At 39.0% G+C, this 19,932-nt stretch overlaps 1 protein-coding gene and 1 long non-coding RNA gene across 2 annotated transcripts in view; one reads left to right on the top strand and one right to left on the bottom strand.

Annotated features, from left to right (window-relative positions):
- LOC133544948 (proenkephalin-A-like) overlaps positions 1-19,932 on the top strand; it is a 145,310-nt gene that overhangs the window by 55,639 nt on the left and 69,739 nt on the right. The gene's annotated exons all lie outside the window — the stretch shown is intronic.
- Positions 6,524-7,238, bottom strand: LOC133545618 (uncharacterized). The gene is made up of 2 exons (XR_009804886.1): positions 7,111-7,238; positions 6,524-7,022 (listed from the first exon to the last, which is right to left on the bottom strand). It is a non-coding gene; the product is annotated as an uncharacterized LOC133545618 (long non-coding RNA).

Raw genomic sequence — 19,932 nt, 5'->3', positions numbered from 1 at the left:
GTTGTATTTATAATAATAGTCTTGATGCAGTATAAGTCTTATTTATAATAATAGTCTTGATGCAGTATAAGTCTTATTTATAATAATAGTCTTGATGCAGTATAAGTCTTATTTATAATAATAGTCTTGATGCAGTATAAATCGTATTTATAATAATAGTCTTGATGCAGTATGGGTCTTATTTATAATAATAGTCTTGATGCAGTATAAGTCTTATTTATAATAATAGTCTTGATGCAGTATAAGTCTTATTTATAATAATAGCCTTGATGCAGTATAAGTCTTATTTATAATAATAGTCTTGATGCAGTATGAGTCTTATTTATAATAATAGTCTTGATGCAGTATAAGTCGTATTTATAATAATAGTCTTGATGCAGTATAAGTCTTATTTATAATAATAGTCTTGATGCAGTATAAGTCTTATTTATAACAATAGTCTTGATGCAGTATAAGTCTTATTTATAATAATAGTCTTGATGCAGTATAAGTCTTATTTATAATAATAGTCTTGATGCAGTATAAGTCTTATTTATAATAATATCCTTGATGCAGTATAAGTCTTATTTATAATAATAGTCTTGATGCAGTATAAGTCTTATTTATAATAATAGTCTTGATGCAGTATAAGTCTTATTTATAATAATAGTCTTGATGCAGTATAAGTCTTATTTATAATAATAGTCTTGATGCAGTATAAATCGTATTTATAATAATAGTCTTGATGCAGTATAAGTCTTATTTATAATAATAGTCTTGATGCAGTATAAGTCTTATTTATAATAATAGTCTTGATGCAGTATAAGTCTTATTTAAAATAATAGCCTTGATGCAGTATAAGTCTCATTTATAATAATAGTCTTGATGCAGTATGAGTCTTATTTATAATAATAGTCTTGATGCAGTATAAGTCGTATTTATAATAATAGTCTTGATGCAGTATAAGTCTTATTTATGATAATAGTCTTGATGCAGTATAAGTCTTATTTATAACAATAGTCTTGATGCAGTATAAGTCTTATTTATAATAATAGTCTTGATGCAGTATAAGTCTTATTTATAATAATAGTGTTGATGCAGTATAAGTCTTATTTATAATCATAGTCTTGATGCAGTATAAGTCTTATTTATAATAATAGTCTTGATGCAGTATAAGTCTTATTTATAATAATAGTCTTGATGCAGTATAAGTCTTATTTATAATAATAGTCTTGATGCAGTATAAGTCGTATTTATAATAATAGTCTTGATGCAGTATAAGTCTTATTTATAATAATAGTGTTGATGCAGTATAAGTCTTATTTATAATAATAGTCTTGATGCATTATAAGTCTTATTTATAATAATAGTCTTGATGCAGTATAAGTCTTATTTATAATAATAGTCTTGATGCAGTATAAGTCGTATTTATAATAATAGTCTCGATGCAGTATAAGTCTTATTTATAATGATAGTCTTGATGCAGTATAAGTCTTATTTATAATAATAGTCTTGATGCAGTATAAGTCTTATTTATAATAATAGTCTTGATGCAGTATAAGTCTTATTTATAATAATAGTCTTGATGCAGTATAAGTCTTATTTATAATGATAGTCTTGATGCAGTATAAGTCTTATTTATAATAATAGTCTTGATGCAGTATAAGTCTTATTTATAATAATAGTCTTGATGCAGTATAAGTCTTATTTATAATAATAGTCTTGATGCAGTATAAGTCTTATTTACATCTACAGTACATCATGGGACTTGGTCTTTGAGGCACTTTTTGTTCACGTATCTTTTAGCAATGAAAACAAAGTTTTGGATGATAAATATCACATGGGAAACTTTGGTTTGCACAAAAAAAAACAAGAGCAGTGGTTTTATGAGGTAATGCACGGGAAAGAGTGTGCGTCTCAGGCAGGCCCTGATTGGACACCTCGGGGTTGCAGAGACCCCCCACACACCTTTTCATTTACCCGCTCATGCGGCGTGTGTGTGTGTGTGTGTGTGTGTGTGTGTGTGTGTGTGTGTGTGTGTGTGTGTGTGTGTGTGTGTGTGTGTGTGTGTGTGTGTGTGTGTGTGTGTGTTTGTGTGTGTGTGTGTGTGTGTGTCACGGCCTGGCAGTCGTTCTCTTCATTAGAGTGTGTAATGAGTAAGTGGCCTCCCGCAGCCAGCATGTTAGCATGTTTGCTCGGGCCACGTCATGAAAAAGGCCATGAAGGCGAGAGAGAAACCACGTGTGTGCGCAGCTGTCATTCATTAACCGGACTTTGATTGACTTCTCCCAAACCGACTCCTTGGACTATTTGATTCAAATTGTCTTCATTATGGAGTTGATGTGTGTGTTGATTCATTTCATTTGATTAATTGTATTTGTTCAACATTTTGATGTATTTTGTTAAAATATAGTACATTCTTTCAAAAACAAATATTGTTGTCTTACACTTCCGAGGATCATTTGCAACTATTTCAGTTTGTCCGAGGTGTCGGGTAGTAGTCTTTGCCATTGTGTTGAATGCCTTGTCCCTGTGTTGTCTCCTACAAAGTGTTTACACTGTAAGTATTGTTTGAGTGCAACGTACATCTTAAATGTAGTTTTATTCACACATTTGGAATTAACATACATACACATGTACATATATACATATACGTACACTTTATATACCTACATATACTGCATAAACATTAATGTATATATATATATATATATATATTTATTTGTGTGTGTATATATATATATATACATACATATATATATATATATATATATATATATATATTTATTTATTTGTGTGTGTATATATATATATATATATATATATATATATTGCCAGTAGGATATTTACTCACCTGTAACCAGTTTTGAAAAATGTTCATTTGAATTACTAGACCAAATAATATATTGAAAGAATCGATTCGAATCGGATCCTCGCCCAAAGAGTCGGATCGAATCATTGGATGCCCAAAGATTCAAACTCCTAAAGACCATTTTTCACTTGATTTCCTTTTTTTAACACTCCACTAGACTAAATAAAATACAAGTATGCACGATATCCAATTGGATCTACATCGGTATCGGCCAATACTCAAGGCAACCCACATCCGTACTGTATCGGAAGTAAAATAGACGTGTCGTGTAGAAGAAATCTGAAGGAGAAAAAAATATCGGTGTCAGTGTCGATATCAGCAACACAGTATCGCCCTCCCAGTGTAATAAGTAGTACTACTTTTGTTAAAGTACGTAGACATAACGTCCATACTGCACCATACAACACAGTGGTACTCTATAGTGTGTGTGTGTGTGTGTGTGTGTGTGTGTGTGTGTGTGTGTGTGTGTGTGTGTGTGTGTGTGTGTGTGTGTGTGTGTGTGTGTGTGTGTGTGTGTGTGTGTGTGTGCGCGCGCGCTTCAGGCTCACAATTAGCCTGACCATCTGTGGGGAGGGTGGGGAGGGAGCTCCTATATCTCACAGCGTGTCCCTCGCCATGAGCCGTAAAAAAAACACGCCCCATCATGTTCTTCTTCTACAAAGTCAGGAAGTCACCAATCCAAACCAAGTTTCTGAATTAAAGTGGTGACATATTTTTTTAACCCTCTAATCGCCCAATGTATCATATGTGATACAACTGTTTATTTCTTGCTAAAAAGCCTGGTGTATCAGATCCGATGCTTGCATTACACCTATCACCTACATGGGAGTGATAATGGACTTAATAGGGATCATCCTGCTAGATTGCCACAAAGAAGAAACGAGACATTTTTTTTTAGAAAAACGTTGCCAAATTTAAAGGGAAAGGGCAATAAAATTTTACTTTTTTTGCTGATACATCAGTATGAACTGTTAATTTTTTAATAAAATGCAAAATTACTTTATATTTCATTACATATTTTGTAGTAAAACTGTTTTTAAAAAAGTTATCAAATTTGATACAACAGGCATAAAATAGTTAAGTGGAACGTTATTGCATTTCATGCATTATAATTACCATGTTTCAAAGACCACACACCATCAATTTCTTCATCTTCTTTTGCTCGTACAAGGACAGGAAGTCACCGATCTAAAGAAAGTTTCAGATTAAAAGTGGTCACATATTTTTTAATCCTATAAACACCCAATGTATCATAAGTGATACAACAGTTTTGGAGCCCAGTGTCATGTATTTCTTACTTTAAAAAGGCTTGATGTATCAATATCAGATGCATGCATTACACCTGTCACCCACATGGGGGTGGTAATGGACTTGCCACAAAGAAGAAACGAGTGTGTTTTGAAGAAATTTAAAGAGAAAATGTAATAAAAATTGACCTTTTATGCTGACTCATCAGTATAAACAGTTAATTAGTTAATAAAATGTGAAATCATTTCACATTTCATCATATATTTCATGGTAAAATTGTGTTTTTATGTATCAAATTTAATACAACAGGTTTAACAGAGTTAATTAGAATTTTTTGCATTTAATGCATTACACACCATCATGTTCTTCGTCTTCTTCTGCTCGTACAAAGTCAGGAAATTACGAATCCAATCCAAGTTTCAGAATAAAAGTGGTGACATAATTTTTAGACCTATAAATGCCCAATGTATCATAAGTGACACAACAGTTTTAGAGCCCAGTGTCATGTATTTCTTTCTTAAAAGCCTGATGTATCAGATCAGATGTATGCATTACACCCTTCACCCACATGGGGGCGGTAATGGACTTTTTAGAGGTCATCCTGCAAGATTCCCACAAAGAAGAAACGAGCGTTTTAAAGAAAAACTTTGCCAAATTTAAAGGGAAAAGGTAACAAAAATTTACTTTTTTTACTGACACATAAGTATGAACAGTTAATTAGTGGATAAAATGTGAAATCATTTCATATTTCATCATAGATTTTATGGTAAAACTGTTTTTTAAATGTATCAAATTTGATACAACAGGTATGAAAGGTAAATATAAATCAGTTAAATGTTATTTTGTTTGCATTTCATGCATTATAAATAACATGTTTAAATGTTTTAATATATTTTATTATTATATTTTTAAATGTGTACATTATTATTTATTTGCATATTTTTCTTTTTATTACATTTTTTTGTGTGCAAATACTGTCATAAAAAAATAGTGATACCTCGGTTTCAAACTATCATCAATGTTCCTTGAATGCATCACGGTTATGCGCTCTCAGATTGTCATGGCAACGACAAAAGGGGGGGACGAGTCCGAAGCTGGCCTGAACACGGAGCCCCACCCACAAGGCCTGGGCCGTGACACCGAAGCAAAAGTGAAACCGAAACAAAACTTTTCCTTTTAGATCCTGACGATGAGCATTAAAACACGAATACAACGTTGAAACAACATGCTTTTTGACGACGTTTAATCAATGTCTGGGTGTTGTTGATTTAACATAGAAATTTGGTCATTTTCCAACCAATTTTTTTAACGAAACAAATACAACGTTGAAACAACATGCTTTTTGACAACGTTTAATCAATGTCCGGGTGTTGTTGATTTAACATTGAAATTTGGTCATTTTCCAACCAATTTTTTAACGAAACAAATATGTTGAAACAATATGCTTTTTGATGACGTTTAAGCCATGTTGGTTTAAACCATTGAAATTAGGTAATTTCCCAACTTATTTTTCTACGACTTCAATACAAAGTTGAAACAAAATGCATTTTGACGACGTTTAATCAATGTCCGGATGTTGTTGATTTAACATTGAAATTTGGTCATTTTCCAACCAATTTTTTAACGAAACAAATACAACGTTGAAACAACATGCTTTTTGACAACGTTTAATCAATGTCCGGGTGTTGTTGATTTAACATTGAAATTTGGTCCTTTTCCAACCAATTTTTTAACGAAACAAATACAACGTTGAAACAACATGCTTTTTGATGACGTTTAATCCATGTTGGTTTAAACCATTGAAATGAGGTAATTTCCCAACTTATTTTTTTACGACTTCAATACAACGTTGAAACAACATGCTTTTTGACAACGTTTAATCAATGTCTGGGTGTTGTTGATTTAACATTGAAATTTGGTCATTTTCCAACCAATTTTTAAATGAAATAAATACAACAGTGAAACAACATGCTTTTTGATGACGTTTAATCAATGTTGGGTTAAACCATTGAAATGAGGTAATTTCACAACTTATTTTTTTACGACTTCAATACAACGTTGAAACAACATGCTTTTTGACGACGTTTAATCAATGTCCGGGTGTTGTTGATTTAACATTTAAATTTAGTCATTTTCCAACCAATTTTTTAATGAAACAAATACAACAGTGAAACAACATGCTTTTTGATGACGTTTAATCAATGTTGGGTTGGACCATCGAATTTTGGTCATTTCCCCCAAATTTTTCTTACAAACAAATACAACATTGAAACAACATACTTTTTGATGACGTTTAATCGGTGTTGGGCTGGACCATCAAATTTTGTTCATTTCCCAACTGATGTTCTACAACACAAATACAACGTTGAAACAACATGCTTTTTGACAACGTTTAATCAATGTCCGGGTGTTGTTGATTTAACATTGATATTTGGTCATTTTTCCAACCATTTTTTTTTACAAACAAGTACAACATTGAAACAACATAGTTTTTGATGCCGTTTAATCAATGTTGGGTTGGACTGTCGAATGTTGTTCATTTCCCAACCAATATTTCACAACACAAATACAATGTTAAAAGAACATGCTTTTTTTTTTTGGACATTTAATCAATGTCCGGGTGTTGTTGATCTCAAATTAAAATGTGTTCATTTCCCAACCGATACTTCACAACACAAATACAACGTTGAAACAACATTCTTTTTTTTCTTAACGACATTTAGTCAATATCCGGGTGTTGTTGATCTAAAATTGAAATTTGTTTATTTGCCAATTAACAACGTGGATCCAATGCTAGACAATATCAGCGTTGTCTCAGTTCCCAAATACAACAATGTTGTCTGGCGCCTGCCGGGTGGCTCCCATGAGGACAATTAGAAGGTTGCAGGTCTCAGACATTTTTAACTTGCCTTCACTCCACTGCCTGCATGTCCAACACACAACATGACATTTAAGTGACAGCGCTCGTTGCAGAAATGTCAGCAAAGGAATGAAACAACAGGCTTTCAGACCTTTTTTTTCTCTCCCGGGGAATTAGGGCGCCGGGCTTTGTTTGTCTTCGCGGCTCGTCACTTCTGATTTTTTTTTTTATGGCGGCTTGCGGGCTGTCATTATGGAAACACAACTGTTTGAATGTCAGCTCCACAAGTCTTTATATCGGGATTGTTGGGTCTCACACCCAAGGGGGCGGGGGGGGCGGGGGGGGAGACAGAATTGTTTCCAAATGAAGCAATGTAGTATCTGTTAGTCTACAAAATAACATGTTTCCCCCCCCACATGGTGTAAGATGACTGTATTTTCCAGACTACAAAGCAGACAGGTATATAAGCCACACCCACCAAATTTAAGCATCATTTTTTTCCATATATTAGTTGGGAAATGAATTATATGTACAGAAATATTTATTTACATACCTTAAATGTTTCCAAATGGAGCAATGTAGCATCTGTTAGTCTACAAAATAACATGTTTCCCCCCCACATGGTGTAAGATGACTGTATTTTCCAGACTACAAAGCAGACAGGTATATAAGCCACACCCACTAAATTTAAGCATCATTTTTTTTCCATATATTAGTTGGGAAATGAATTATATATACAGAAGTATTTATTTACATGCCTTAAATGTTTCCAAATGGAGCAATGTAGCATCTGTTAGTCTACAAAATAACATGTTTCCCCTCCCCATTTAGTGGAAGATTACCGTATTTTCACCAAACATACCATTTTTGTCCAATCAACCCAATAATAAAACATATTTACACCACATATTGACCACTAACATGAGGTATTGTCACCTAGGATACACTGTTTGTGTAATAATGTTAACAATAATACAACACCAAATATTGACCACAAGCATGAGGTATTTTCACTTAACATACACATTTTGTGTAAAAAAAACAATATTAAAACATATTTACACCACATATTGACCACAAACTAGAAATATTGTCACCTAACATATATGTTTTATTTAATAATAACAATGGTAAAATGTATTTACACTACATATTGACCACTAACATGAGTTTTTGTCACCTAACATACACTTTTTGTGTAAAAATAACAATAATACAACATATTTACACCACATATTGACAACAAACATGAGGAATTGTCACCTAACATACATCTTTGGTGTAAAAATAACAATAATAAAACATATTTACACCACATATTGACCACAAACTTGAAATATTGTCACCTAACATATATATATTTTATTTAATAATAACAATAATAAAACATATTTACACCACATATTGACCACAAACATGAGGTATTGTCACCTAGCATACACCTTTTGTGTAATAATAACAATAATAAAACATGTTTAAACCACATATTGACCACAAACTCGAGGTATCGTCACCAAATATACACCTTTTGTCTAATCATAACAATAATAACACATATTTACACCACATATTGACCACAAACATGAGGTATTTGCATTTAACATACGCTTATTGTGTAAAAATAACAATAATAAAACATATTGACCACAAACATGAGGTATTGTCTCCTAACATACACTTTTTGTGTAATCATAACAATAATAAAACATATTTACACCACGTATTGACAACAAACATGAGGTATTGTCAACTAAAATACACTGTCTGTGTAATAATAATAACAATAATAAAACATTTACACCACGTAATACCCACAAACCTGAGGTATTGTCACCTAACATACACATCTGTGTAATAATAACAATAATAAAACATATTTACACCACTTATTAACCACAAACCTGAGGTATTGTCACCTAACATACACATCTGTGTAATAATAACAATAATAAAACATATTTACACCACTTATTAACCACAAACCTGAGGTATTGTCACCTAACATACACATCTGTGTAATAATAACAATAATAAAACATATTTACACCACTTATTCACCACAAACATGCGGTATTATCACCTAACATACACCTTTTGTGTAATCATAATAATAACACAACATAGTTGCACCACATATTGACAACAAACATGAGGTATTGTCACCTAACATACATATTTTGTGTAATAATAACAATAATAAAACATATTTACACCACTTATTAACCATAAATGAGGTATTGTCACCTAACATACACCTTTTGTCTAATCATTATAATAATACAACATAGTTACACCACATATTGACAACAAACATGAGGTATTGTCACCAAACATACACCTTTTGTGTAATCATAACAATAATACAACATATTTACACCACATATTGACCACAAACATGAGGTATTGTCACCTAACATACACCCTTTGTGTACAAATAACCATAATAAAACATTTACACCACATATTGACCACAAACATGAGGTATTGTCACCTAACATACACCCTTTGTGTACAAATAACAATAATAAAACATTTACAACACATATAGACAACAAACATGAGATATTGTCACACAATATACACCTTTTGTGTAATCATAAAAATAATAAAACATATTTACACCACATATTGACCACAAACATGAGGAATTGTCATATAACAATCACCTTTTGTGTAATAATAACAATAATACAACATATTTACACCACACATTGACCACAAAGTTGAGGTATTGTCACCTTTTGTGTAATATTAACAATAATAAAACATATTTACACCACTTATTAACCATAAATGAGGTATTGTCACCTAACATACACCTTTTGTCTAATCATTATAATAATACAACATAGTTACACCACATATTGACAACAAACATGAGGTATTGTCACCAACCATACATCTTTTGTGTAATCATAACACTAATAAAACATATTTACACCACATATTGACCACAAACATGAGGTATTGTCACCTAACATACACCTTTTGTATAATAATAACAACAATAAAACATATTGACACCACATATTGACCACAAACATGAGATTTTGTCACATAACATACACCTTTTGTCTAATCATAACAATAATAAAACATATTTATACCACATGTTGACCACAAACATGAGGAATTGTCTTACAACATTCACCTTTTGTGTAATAATAACTATAAAAAAACATATTTACACCACATATTGACCACACACATGCAGTATTGTCACTTTTTTTGTAATAACAACAATAATAAAACATATTTACACCACATATTGACCACAAACATGAGGTATTGTCACCTTTTGTGTAATAATAACAATAATAAAACATATTTACACCACATATTGACCACAAATATAAGGTATTGTCACCTAACATACACCCTTTGTGTACAAATAACAATAATAAAACATTTACACCACATATTGACCACAAACATGAGGTATTGTCACCTAACATACACCCTTTGTGTACAAATAACAATAATAAAACATTTACACCACATATAGACAACAAACGAGATATTGTCACACAATATACACCTTTTGTGTAATCATAAAAATAATAAAACATATTTACACCACATATGGACCACAAACATGAGGAATTGTCTTATAACATTCACCTTTTGTGTAATAATAACAATAATACAACATATTTACACCACACATTGACCACAAAGTTGAGGTATTGTCACCTTTTGTGTAATATTAACAATAATAAAACATATTTACACCACTTATTAACCATAAATGAGGTATGGTCTCCTAACATACACCTTTTGTCTAATCATTATAATAATACAACATAGTTACACCACATATTGACAACAAACATGAGGTATTGTCACCAAACATACATCTTTTGTGTAATCATAACACTAATAAAACATATTTACACCACATATTGACCACAAACATGAGGTATTGTCACCTAACATACACCTTTTGTATAATAATAACAACAATAAAACATATTTACAACACATAATGACCACAAACATGAGGAATTGTCTTACAACATTCACCTTTTGTGTAATAATAACTATAATAACATATATTTACACCACATAATGACCACAGACATGAGGAATTGTCTTACAACATTCACCTTTTGTGTAATAATAACTATAATAAAACTTATTTACACCACATATTGACCACAAACATGAGGTATTGTCACATTGTTGTGTAATAATAACAATAATAAAACATATTTACACCACATATTGACCACAAACATGAGGTATTGTCACCTTTAGTGTAATAATAACAATAATAAAACATATTTACACCACATATTGGCCACAAACATGAGGAATCGTCTTACAACATTCACTTTTTGTGTAGTAATAACAATAATACAACATATTCACACCACACATTGACCACAAACTCGAGGTATTGTCACCTTTTGTGTAATATTAACAATACTTAAACACATTTACACCACATAATAAACACAAACATGAGGTATTGTCACCAAGGATACATCTTTTGTGTAATAATAACAATAATAAAACATATTCACACCACATATTGACCCGGGTGTGTCCCCGGTGGGGTTCTGGAACTCATCGCCTCAGTAAAAGGTGGAACTTCTCTCACATTAAAGCACTTCAGTCAAGCTGTTGACGTTGAATACTTTTCCTGCCCAATCAGGACCGAGGCCACTCCAGTTCCAGACCTGGTCCGGCAGTGAACTCGTGTGCTCCTTCCGCCCCTCCGTTTGATTCCTTTTGTGGACATAATTACCTTCTAAAAAAGCCGCGGACAACAAAGCCCAGCTTTTAGTCATGGTTTGCACGGGCTGAAGTGCTTTGTTTACCCGCGGTGTAGCTGGCGGGAACGTAGGCCGACGCCCACCCTCTCCTTCAACCGCCGCTGCCACACTTCTCCTGGCCGGTGTTGGTCGGAGTTAAGCGCTTACGGCAGCACTCGTGCGCGCCGTGATTGTGTGCACTTGTCCGCCAGTCAAGTACGGGAGAGCTTCTATTTTCATCCCCCTTACGGATCCGCAAACCGCCTGCTTTGTTGCACCATTCTGGGTTTTTGTCCCAAAACTGAACCTTTGGCTCTGTGACTTTCCAACAATAGGCAGGTTTTTTATAGCAGTTTCCAAAATTAAACTCGGTATTTGGGAGGGTTCTCACTGACTTTTGACCAGTACCAATTCTAACCCTGACTTGGAAGGTCCCAAAAGAGCCCGGGCGACCCCAACATCGCCCAATAAAACTTACTTTTAGGGTACATCTTCAGACCTTTTGGGGAACCAGAACTTTTCATAGGAAGTCTATTTGGGGGTATGCTGGGGTTGTAAAGGAAAATAGGCGATTCCAGAACTTTTTGGGGGTGGACTTGAATTTTTTTAAGGTATCCATTTGCTGATATGAAGGTCCATGAAATACCCAAAGGTACCAAAGTACCCCAAATAAGTAGAGACTTGGTGGGCGGCCGAGGGTGGGTCGGCTCTCTTGGTTGCTTTGTTGGGTTTGCTTCTATCTGTGGCCATGCCCCCCCCCCAGCCCCCCAACCCCAGAGTTGGTGGGCGGCCGAGGGTGGAGTCGGCTCTCTTGGTTGCTTTGTTGGGTCTGCTTCTATCTGTGGCCATGCTCCCCGCCCTCCCCAGAGTTGGTGGACGATCAAGGGTGGAGTCGGCTCTCTTGGTTGCTTTGTTGGGTTTGCTTCTATCTGTGGCCATGCCCCCCCCCCCCCCCCCAGCCCCCCCAACCCCAGAGTTGGTGGGCGGCCGAGGGTGGAGTCGGCTCTCTTGGTTGCTTTGTTGGGTCTGCTTCTATCTGTGGCCATGCTCCCCGCCCTCCCCAGAGTTGGTGGACGATCAAGGGTGGAGTCGGCTCTCTTGGTTGCTTTGTTGGGTCTGCTCCTGTCCCTGGCCATCCCTCCCCCCACCCCAGAGTTGATGGGCGGCCGAGGGTGGGGTCGGCTCTCTTGGTTGCTTTGTTGGGTCTGCTCCAGTCTCTGGCCATGCTTCCCCCACCCCAGAGTTGGTGTGCTTGGTTGCCTTGTTGGGTCTGCTCCTGTCTCTGGCCATGCTCCCACCCACCCCAGAGTTGGTGGGAGGCCGAGGGTGGAGTCGGCTCTCTTGGTTGCTTTGTTGGTTCTGCTCCTGTCTGTGGCCATGCTCCCAGCCCCACCCTAGAGTTGGTGGGCGACCGAGGTTGGAGTCGGCTCTCCTAGTTGCTTTGTTGGGTCTGCTCCGGTCTCTGGCCATGCTTCCCCCACCCCAGAGTTGGTGGGCTTGGTTGCTTTGTTGGGTCTGCTCCTGTCCCTGGCCATGCTCCCACCCACCCCAGAGTTGGTGTGCAGCCGAGGGTTGAGTCGGCTCTCTTGGTTGCTTTGTTGGTTCTGCTCCTGTCTGTGGCCATGCTCCCCCTACCCTAGAGTTGGTAGGCGACTGAGGGTGGAGTCGGCTCTCCTGGTTGCTTTGTTGGGTCTGCTCCTGTCTTTGGCCATGCTCCCCCCCACCCCAGAGTTGGTGGACTTGGTTGCATTGTCGGGTCTGCTCCTGTCTCTGGCCATGCTCCCCCCCACCCCAGAGTTGGTGTGAGGCCGAGGGTGGAGTCGGCTCTCTTGGTTGCTTTGTTGGGTCTGCTCCTGTCTCTGGCCACCCTCCATCCCTGCACACGATGGTGTGGAACACCACAGAGGCCACACAGTGTATATGTTTTTGGGTTTTTTGTTGTTGTTTTACTTTTGTAGCTGTATGTAGAAGTGGTTGGTTGCACTACCTCTGCTCTTTTAATGTCTTTAATGTCCTTTGTGTTACTATGAAGGTTTTTTTCTCTCCTTGGCCTCAGTCTGGACACCCCTCTCCATCGGCCCAGGCCTAGACAGAATATTTTGTTCTGACCCCGCCCACTCCCCAGCGTTTACCAGTTTCTTACCTTTTTTGTAAGGGGCGCCGCAAGTTGGCAGACCCATCAGTGATCCTGTTCTGTCTCCCTGTAATGTTTTATCCTGTTCTATCAAATGCGCCTAATACATGGGGAAAACTATCTTAAAGTTTTGTGGGTGTGGCTTATATACCAGTATGCTTTGTAGTCTGGAAAATACATTCCTCTTTAATCAAATGGGGTGGGGGGAAACATGTTATTTTGTAGACTAACAGATACTACATTGCTTCATTTGGAAACAATTAATGTATGTAAAGAAATATTTCTGTGTAAATAACTAATTTCACAACAAGTATATATTTGTGACTTAAAGTCCAATGCGGCTAATATTTGGAAAAAAATTATTGTAAAATTTTGTGGGTGTGGCTTATATACCAGTATGCTTTTGTAGTCTGGAAAATACAGTCATATTCCACCAAATGGAGGAAAAACATGTTTTTTGTAGACTAACATATACTACATTGCTTCATTTGGACACAATTAATGTATGTAAATAAATGTTTCTGTGTAAATACCTCATTTCACAACAAGTATATATCTGCGACTTATAGTCTGGTGCGGCTAATATATGGGGGAAAATATCGTAACATTTTGTGGGTGTGGCTTATATACCAGTATGCTTTTGTAGTCTGGAAAATACAGTCATATTCCACCAAATGGAGGAAAAACATGTTTTTTGTAGACTAACAGATACTACATTGCTTCATTTGGACACAATTAATGTATGTAAATAAATGTTTCTGTGTAAATACCTAATTTCAAAACAAGTATATATCTGCGACTTATAGTCCGGTGCGGCTAATATATGGGGGAAAATATCGTAAAGTTTTGTGGGTGTGGCTTATATGCCAGTATGCCTTGTAGTCTGGACAATACAGTCATCTTCCACCGAATGGGGGAAAAACATGTTTTTTTGTAGACTAACAGATACTACATTGCTTCATTTGTGGATGAGGCTTCATCTTTTGATTATATTTATTATTATTTGATCTTGTTACTAATTGTGTCTGTTTTATTATTATTGAATTTTTGTATTTTTGGGGGGGTTTTGCTTACTATATTTTTATTTGGCATTCCTGTCAGGATACTTGGAGTGTGCGGGTGAATGTAAAAAAATGTGAGGGGCTTGGGGGTTCGGGAGGTGGGGGGTGAGCAGCATGAAACCTGGCTTGTTGTTTAATTTTGTTAATGGCAAAAGGGCAACGAACAAAAAAAAGATGTGCGTCGATTTTTCAGTGCCGGAGGAAGTCTGTCTGCACACGTCTGCTCCGATCGATTAAACTCCACCCTCCCCCCACCCCCAAGTTCTGTCATTCTTTTTTATTTGTCGCCGTGTATTATTACCCCGTGCTTTGAGAACAAGTATATGGTGGATTTTTGCTGTATTGCATTTAACTGCGTAGAAAGAATGGGAATAAAAAAATTAAAATTGTGTAGTATCTGTTACCATATGATGGCACATGTTTGAAAGCCTGTTGAAGTAAAGCACTTAAAGTACCAATGATTGTCACATACACACACACACACTAGCCCTGGTGAATTTTTTTCCCCTGCATTTGACCCGTCACGCTTGTTCACCCCCTGGGAGGTGAGGGGAGCAGTGAGCAGCGGTGGTGGCTGCGTCCGGGAATCCTTTTTGGTGATTGTTTGTCCAATCCAATTTCATGCCCCGTAGTTACTTAGTGGCTAAACATACTAAATATGGGGACGACAGGGTGGTCTACAGACTAGCACTATACTCTATGTAGTCAGGATCTCATCAAACCTTACCCAAGGCCAGCACCAAGGTAGTTTTATCTCTGGCCAGACACATCGGAAACTGGTCAACAGCCCAAAGGCAAAGGGTCACGGCCTGGGACATGTCAGAGTCAATTTTGGGCCAAAGTAATTGACGCAACCTATTCAGTGGTCTAGTAACCACTGAGTAGAGGGTCCGTCCTGAGCTGGGTAGGTCGTGAGTTCAAGTCATACCAAAGACTATAAAAATGGGACCCGTTACTTCCCTGCTCGGCACTCAGCATCAAGGGTTGGAATTGGGGGTTGAATCACCAAAAATGATTCCCGGGTGTACTCCCCTCACATCCCAGGAGGTGATCAAGGGGATGAGTCGAATGCAGAAGACAAATTTCATGAGTGTGACAATCATCGGTACTTTAACTTTAACTTAACAACTAGAACGGGTTTTCTGGTGAACACGCTGGAGTAGAAGTATCACTTGGCCGGATTATCCAGAACCTTTGGTGACACTCGCTTCTTCAATAAAGTAGACTTTGGTGGACGAAAGCAACAAGGCCGGCAAGAAGACCAGACAGCAAAACGGCGGTCATCAAAAACAAGACTTCCTGTCACAACCATTCCGCCTGCTCCACCATTGAGGTTTTCACCGTATCCCTGGCTAGGAGGGAGTCAGTTACTAGGCCTTTGCCAAGGGCCACCTGGGGTAACAGTAGTAAAGGGGTCAACCTCCTAGTGCCCCAAGACCCCATAGAGGAGCCTCCACTGCCGGATGCACTTTAACCTCATTCCCAGGACACTTCCCCACAACCACGCCACCCTTCAGGTGGCAAGACCAGGACAGTGGCAAACAAAAGGAACAAGCTCGCGGCTAGCGAAAGCAACGAGGCCGGCAAGAAGACAAGACAGCAGAACGGTGGTCATCAAAAACAAGACTTCCTGTCACAACCATTCCGCCTGCTCCGCCGTTGAGGTCTTCACCGTTTCCCTGGCTAGGGGGGGAGTCAGGTACAAGGCCTTTGCTAAGGGCCACCTGGGGTGACAGTAGTAAAGGGGTTAACCTTCTACTGCCCCAAGACCTCATAGAGGAGCCTCCACTGCCGGATGCACTTTAACCTCATGCCCGGGACACTTCCCCACAACCAAGACCAGGACAGTGGCAAACAAAAGGAACAAGCTCGCGGCTAGCGAAAGCAACGAGGCCGGCAAAAAGACAAGAGAGCAAAACGGCGGTCATCAAAAACAAGACTTCCTGTCACAACCATTCCGCCTGCTCCGCCGTTGAGGTCTTCACCGTATCCCTGGCTAGGGGGGAGTCAGGTACAAGGCCTTTGCCAAGGTCCACCTGGGGTAACAGTAGTAAAGGGGTTAACCTCCTAGTGCCCCAAGACCCCATAGAGGAGCCTCCACTGCCGGATGCACTTTAACCTCACGCCCGGGACACTTCCCCACAACCGCGCCACCCTTCAGGTGGCAAGACCAGGACAGTGGCAAACAAAAGGAACAAGCTCGCGGCTAGCGAAAGCAACGAGGCCGGCAAGAAGACAACAGAGCAAAACGGCGGTCATCAGAAACACGACTTCCTGTCACAACCACTGCGTTTAAAAGGAACCACTCATTGAGTTCTAAGGGACAGAAGCCTCGTTGAGCCGCCATGGAGTAGAGGTTTCACTTGGTTTGAGTCTCCCCTACGGGAAATACTGCAGAACCTTTTGTGTCACTTGCTTCTTCAATAAAAGTAGTCTTTGTTCAACGTCGTCTTTGATCCGTAACACAACCACGCCATCCTTCAGCCCGGAGAGACTGTGGCAAGGCCAGGCCAGCCCATCCATCCAAACATTTTCTTCTATTTGTTCCGGTGCTGGAGTCTATCTCAGCTGCATTCGGGCGGCGGGCGGGGTACACCCTGGACAACATGCTCATCGCAGAGGCCAAGACAGTGCCAAACAAAAAGAACAACCTAGCGGCTAACAAAATCGATGAGAAGACAAGACGGCAACACGGCGGTCATCAAAAACAAGACTTCCTGTCACAACCACTGTGTTTAAAAGGAACCACTCATTGAGTTCTAAGGGACGGAAGCCTCGTTGAGCCGCCGTGGACTGGAAGTTAAGGAATCGGGAAAAAGGAAAAACCAAAACACTCCGGTCAGGACACGATTGAGGTGAACCCAGGAAGGGAACATCACAAATGTAGACACAAGACACAAAAGTGTTATTCTTTGAGAAAGATTCTTTCTGCAAACACTTTGCCTGTCTTTCACTTCTCCAAGTCCAGGAGACTGAGTCGGGTCCGCCCTTCCTGCATTCATCTTCTCCAATTGTATTACATCAGCAATGAACCCTCCCACACGTTTTTCCCACCAGGCCCAGAGTCTTGATTGGCAGATTTCCTCACAAACCATTTCCTCAATCATGTTTCCTGCGTTTCATCGGGAAGATCATACAAACTAATTGAATTTCTCTGAGTCAAAGCTACTTCTATATTTATTGATATACTTTAAAACCTCAGGGACCCGGACTTTGGGGGAAGGGGGGCTGTAGCAAGTTTGTTCTACAGGTGGTCCTCGGTTTAGGTTCCGTGTTAGGTACAAACCAATCAGACATTCATTCAGAACAAGGAAACACGGACCTTAAGGTTTAAACAAGTACTTGTTCCCACCCCCACAACCTTAACTAACAAGGGCTCTGGGAAGATCCCAAACAGCTGAAAATGTGTTGTACCCACCTACTTCGATATTTATTGATTGACTTTAAAAACTCAGGAACCCGGTCCTTGGGGCAACCAGGGTGTCGCGAGTTTGCTCAACAGGTGGTCCTTGGTCTACGTTCCGTGTTATGTACAAAGCAGTCAGAGCATTCATTCAGAACAAGGACACACAGACTTTTACGTTTAAACAAGTACTTGTCCCTCCCGTACCCCCTCAACCTTAACTAACCAGAGTTCTGGGAGGATCCCAAACAATGCGCCCTAAATGTGTCCCCAAATTGTTGGGGGACCACATTTCTAATATTTGGGGGCATCGGGACTTTTAAAAGTCTATTTTGGGGCCAGGGATGATTTGGGGCCTTTTTTTGGAAAATGGATTTTGACTCGGGCAACACGGTGGGTTCAGGGGTTAGTGCCTGTGCCTCACAATACGAAGGTCCTGAGTAGTCTTGGGTTCGATCCCGGGCTCGGGATCTTTCTGTGTGGAGTTTGCATGTTCTCCCCCTGACGGTGCTGGTTCCCTCCGGGTACTCCGGCTTCCTCCCACCTCCAGAGACATTTACCTGGGTATAGGCCCATCCCACCCCCAAAGATATGCACCTGGGGATAAGCCCCTCCCACCACCAAAGACATACACCTGGGTATAGGCCCCTCCCACCTCCAAAGACATACACCTGGGGATAAGCACCCTGCCACCCCCAAAGACATGCACCTGGGGTTAGGCCCCTCCCACCCCCAAAGACATACGCTGGGGTTAGGCCCCTCCCACCCCCAAAGACATATGCCTGTGGAGAGGCCCCTCCCACCCCCAAAGACATGCACCTGGGGATAGGCCCCTCTCTCCTCCAAAGACATGCACCCTGGATAGGCCCCTCCCACCCCCAAAGACATACGCCTGGGGTTAGGCCCCTCCCACCTCCAAAGACATGCACCTGGGGATAGGCCCCTCCCACCCTCAAAGACATACACCTGGGGATAGGCCCCTCCCACCTGCAAAGACATGCACCTGGGGATAGGTTGATTGGCAACACTAAATGGTCCCTAGTGTGTGAATGTGAGATAGGCCCCAGCATCCCCCGCGATCCCAAACAGGGACAAATGGTAGAAAATGGATGGATGCATGGGTTTTGACTGATTCAATCAAAAGTAACCTGGCTTAATTCCCTTTGGGGGCAGTTGTGGGAAAAAGGGTGTTGTTGTTCAAGTCTTGGAAAGAAAGCTTTCTGATATACTGTTCCTTGGTCTTGGAATAACTGACAGAAGGATCCGAGGTTACCTGAACTCATCCTTTTGGGGGAAGACCATTTAAAGGGGCGTAGAAACTGTTTCTTTTGGGCATTGTACTAGTTTTTACTTGAGCTTTTCATACATTGTTGTTATGTTTTTATTTATTGAGTCCCAAAAGAAGACCAACAGTGTCAGAATAATAGTCCATTATCGCAGTAAAAAAGGAATCGGTATCGTATCAGTAGCTGCCCGTTCACCTGCTTTACAAATGACGATCCACATACAATTATCCCCCATTTGAAGTATTGAGAATACGTCGCTACTTCATTAACCTTTCCATTATTCGCAGGTCTGTAAACAGAACTGGGGGGGAATTGATTACGGGAGTGGAATA

Source organism: Nerophis ophidion, linkage group LG28 (assembly GCF_033978795.1).
Source record: "Nerophis ophidion isolate RoL-2023_Sa linkage group LG28, RoL_Noph_v1.0, whole genome shotgun sequence".
NCBI lineage: Eukaryota > Metazoa > Chordata > Actinopteri > Syngnathiformes > Syngnathidae > Nerophis > Nerophis ophidion.
This window is presented reverse-complemented; position numbering and strand designations above follow the sequence as displayed.